This window comes from Ciona intestinalis, unplaced genomic scaffold (genome assembly GCF_000224145.3).
Source record: "Ciona intestinalis unplaced genomic scaffold, KH HT000518.1, whole genome shotgun sequence".
In the NCBI taxonomy this organism is placed as follows: Eukaryota; Metazoa; Chordata; class Ascidiacea; order Phlebobranchia; family Cionidae; genus Ciona; species Ciona intestinalis.
Window position 1 is genome coordinate 2,939 of NW_004190839.1, and position 4,211 is coordinate 7,149.

Sequence of the window (4,211 nt, forward strand, 5' to 3'; positions counted from 1 at the left end):
TTTATTGAAAGATTACCAATACCAAACAAATTGACTGTTCGACGAGCAGTTGGAGAATTAACGGCCGAGAACCTACAAAATGTTAAATACTAACACAGAAAGGCAGTGCAGTTTGACAATTAAAGTACGATGAAGGGTACATGGTACCTTCCCATGAGCGGTACCTCTATACGGAAAAATGTGTAGAGGCGAAAATACTTTTTTTTTCTACCTATGACAGCACGACAGCAAGTAGAAAATACCAGCAAATACCAGGACTTTCTATTTACCCTTGCTGTTTAGAAATTTACCAGACCGTGTGGAACACGTAAAAGTGTGTAGAAGCACAATTACTACAGCCCCTTTACCAATGACAGCACGACTGCAAATACCAGAGCTTTCTACATTAGAGAACATGAAAAACCCCAAAAAGATCCCTAAATATAACAGGTTCCTAACGCCGATAGCTTTCGAAACCCCAAAGTTAACTACAGATGCGACTTTACCAGCAGAACAGACATTTAGGCCCCGCCGATCCTGCCAACTATATACACCTTTATACCAGCATAGTATGCTGAGTGCTGCCTGTACCCAAATGTGCTCATCCATAAGTTTGTTTGTCGGATAATGTGGCGAATGATAGTAAAATACTTCAAGAGTCCAACCCACTGTTAGTTAAAGCCATCAGACATTATCACCAATGAACTGACGATCGTTCGAGGGCTATCTGTTTTTGAAAACAGTATACCTTGACAACGTACTGTATACTTCTTTGGTGCTATACACTTATATCACACAGAATGCTTCTCGACAACATCTATATTGGAACTAATCCAAATTAATCTCTTATGAACCCCCAGCAAGTAACAGTTGCCAAATATGAGGAGACCTACTTAACAACTGTCATGTGCCACCCGTTCAATCAACATGTCATTACCTTACATTTACAAATGGAGATCTGGAATCTATACCATGCCTTGCAAGATATACATTGACACTGATATTGCCCACATCTTACCTCAAGCAGTCTTCAATCTGACCCAAGAAAAGTGTGCATCTTGTCCATTTTCCTGAAAAAGCTCGCATTGAAATTAACTCATACCAAAATGTTCATCAAATTTAAAAGCAGAACCAATCAAGATGTGTTACACTGTAGTATTGTATGAGTAATCGGTCGGTGCATTGACTAGAATTTTAAGTTACCGTATTTGAATTACTGGAAGTATGCGCGTGCATTGATATTTTTATGAAATGCGTGAACTACGCCCCTGTAAACAGAGCATATTATTTTCAGGACTTATTAAATCACTGTTTTTTTTAAAAAAAAAACATCAGACAATGTCGAAAAATTAAAATATAAAACATAAGACAATGTCGAAAATTTGCGATGAAAATTGTAACGATCTGCAGTACTTATACAATATCTTTCTAATGTGGCCAAACTTCGCTTTCGCGGTTTCCATCAATTTTTGTTTGTGTTTTTATTGTTTGGTAAAAGTAAAACTCCCGCCCCAAAAATCAGAGAAACACCACAAATTATAGTCGCCCCGACAAAGCAAACTAAATCAAACCAATATTAAAAATACAACCCCAAAACAATTAGAATTCCTAGTCGAAATTTCCCACTTAATTAGACTGCCGAATTTAGCCTAAAAATCCGCCCTGTCATTAAAAGTTAACCCAAAATTTAAACAAATCCCAAACATAGCCCCGTCAACATTAAAATACTTACCGCAATTAATCCACCAACAAATTATGTCCCCAAACAAAACCGACAACCATGGAAAACGGCTTCACAAACCCTGGACAGTCAGCTGGACTACAAAACAACAAGGAAAAAACAAACAAAGAATAATTCAGCAACAATCAAAGAATGATATTGGAGATATTGTAGAAAGAAGACAGATTCAGTGAAAAATTTGGGACATGTACATGTAGAGTGACAGCATTTTTCTACTTGTTGATTTGAACATTTGTATTTGGATTCCGTCAATTGTCCGTCCCTGTGTTGTTTGTATGTTTCTTTGCATACCAGCAGAACTACCACCGAAGCTGGTATTACTAAAATACCCTGACTTTTCTGGCTACCCCACCAATCAGAAAACGCTAACACTGTGCATGTGATGCGTGTTACTTTCAATGGAGCGTTGGATTCGCCCAGTGAACCAAAAACCTGTGAACGAAAAACAGAAAACCTGGAACATCTCAAAAAGGTGAGCGTTTTCAATTTTCTGAGACGACCCATACATATTATGCAAAAACACTTGATTTGGAACAACTCAATATTCACCAAAAAATAACGCGTTTTTATCTTTACAGAATACCACCTTTTATGCCGAACTTGCGAAAGCTTTGCACACTTCGTGCAAAAACATAATTGTCTTCTTGCACGTGAAAATGCCTCGAAAATCATTACATGGTTAATACCATCACCAACCTTGATAATGAAGACATATTTCTTTCTTCAGAGGCAACAGAGTAAGCTACACCTCGCATATTTTGCTTGATTGTATATTTTAGTTTTTGTTCTGCAGATGAATAAACCATTATACTTCTTTTCCTGTTGTTCATTTGACTTCAGCTTGTTGGTGAGATACGAACACCCTGCAGTCGCGTTTGCGTTGTGGTCGTGGTAGAATCATAAGCAAAACGGTAAGCCTAAGCATTGGGTTGTTGAGTGATAGTATATGCTCATTGTATAACTCTAACAGAATGAAACTGGACAAAAAATTGGAGAACATGTACATGTGATTGCGTGGGAACTCCTGATCAAAACAACTTTGTTTTGATGTTTGCCGTCTCAGTAAAATGTTTATTCAATATCTCGTTTCGATGATTTTCCAAATACCACCACAACAGGCATTATTAAAACTGGTTACCGCCGACACCGACGTTACGAAAATTCAAACACAAAAGCAAGTTACACCTCGCATATTTTGCTTTGTTATATATTTAATATTTGTTTTTACAGATGAAACAGTCAGGGCTTCTGTTTAGGCAATTCTGAACGTCCTGTAGTTGACGAGACAACGTCCGTCCGTATAAGAAGTGGTTGTCGTCGGCTGATGGCGTAGCTGAGCCAAAGGTAAACGGTAAAATTGATTGTTAGCATATTTTATTACATGCCATTTTATTACATACCCTTGTTATGCACGCATGGCTTCTACGCTACACTTATGGATCTTATTATACCAACTTGTATCTATTTTAAGTAAACAAAGTCCTTATACATTTACAGAATACCACATGAAATGTAAAAGTTCCCAAAGCTTTGCAGACTACGTGAAAGAAGATAAATTTCTTTTTTCTCGTATAAAGGCAAAGGTTTCGGAATTCCATTCATCATGGGTTATACCCATCTCCAATGTTGGTAATGAAGGCTGTATACCTACAATTTCATTTCTTACTCCAGATGGCAACAAAGTAAGCTATAGACCTCGCGTTTTGGGTTCATTGCATATTTTAAGGTTTGTTTCTACAGTTTTAAAACAGAGGTCCAACTCCTGCTGTTCATTGGGCTACTTGATGTTTACGATACCGAGTATGCTTATAAGTCCGTCATTGTTATGGATTTCGCCTGTTGTGGTCGTGGTAGAATCACAAGCAAAACGGTAAGCCTAAGCATTGGGTTGTTGGGTGATAGTATTGTAATGTCGTGGGTTTAGCACTTAGTTTATTGACACGCGCACTGTTTTTGTTGTTTACGTAGTATTTGTATTGTATATTAGTTTAGTTTTAAATGTGTTTCTTCTCACTAGTTGTGTTCTTTTGTGTTTTCCTTATCACTATTTGACCTAGTATTTTGCTTTCCTTATCACTGATATTCACGCACGACTTGTTTCCCGCACTTGTTTTAACGTTCCAACGTGTTCCTTTGTTGCTGTCATTGCCGTTAGCCGAATTGCTTGTCACGTGTCACGCTTTGCGCACTTTTCATCCTTCTAGTTTTAGGTGTATGAGGCAGTTCTTGTTGTATCGTGTGGACGAAAGGTTGTATTAATTGTGAACTGTTTTATCGAGTGAAAGCCGTATCGAGTTTTTGTTGTATCGAGTTTTTGTTGTATCGAGTTGTTGTGGTATCTAGTTGTGGTTTATGTGGTTTAACAGTTTAGTGTGTATTTTAACGCCATTCGTTTTTATTCAGTTTTTATTGAATTACATGTTTTTATAGTTAAGTCGTATTCAGTGTAGCTTACAACAGACTACAGCAGTCAGGCCCCGCGATTGGCCGT

The 4,211-nt window shown here is 37.6% G+C and overlaps 2 long non-coding RNA genes across 2 annotated transcripts; both read left to right on the forward strand.

Annotated features, from left to right (window-relative positions):
• Nucleotides 1-307: 307 nt before the first annotated feature.
• LOC113475449 lies at nucleotides 308-2,536 on the forward strand. Its single transcript, XR_003397204.1, has 2 exons — nucleotides 308-2,192; nucleotides 2,299-2,536. It is a non-coding gene; the product is annotated as an uncharacterized LOC113475449 (long non-coding RNA).
• A 43-nt stretch (nucleotides 2,537-2,579) lies between these two features.
• LOC113475450 lies at nucleotides 2,580-4,017 on the forward strand. The gene is made up of 4 exons (XR_003397205.1): nucleotides 2,580-2,631; nucleotides 2,691-3,064; nucleotides 3,218-3,402; nucleotides 3,461-4,017. It is a non-coding gene; the product is annotated as an uncharacterized LOC113475450 (long non-coding RNA).
• The last annotated feature ends 194 nt before the right edge of the window (nucleotides 4,018-4,211 follow it).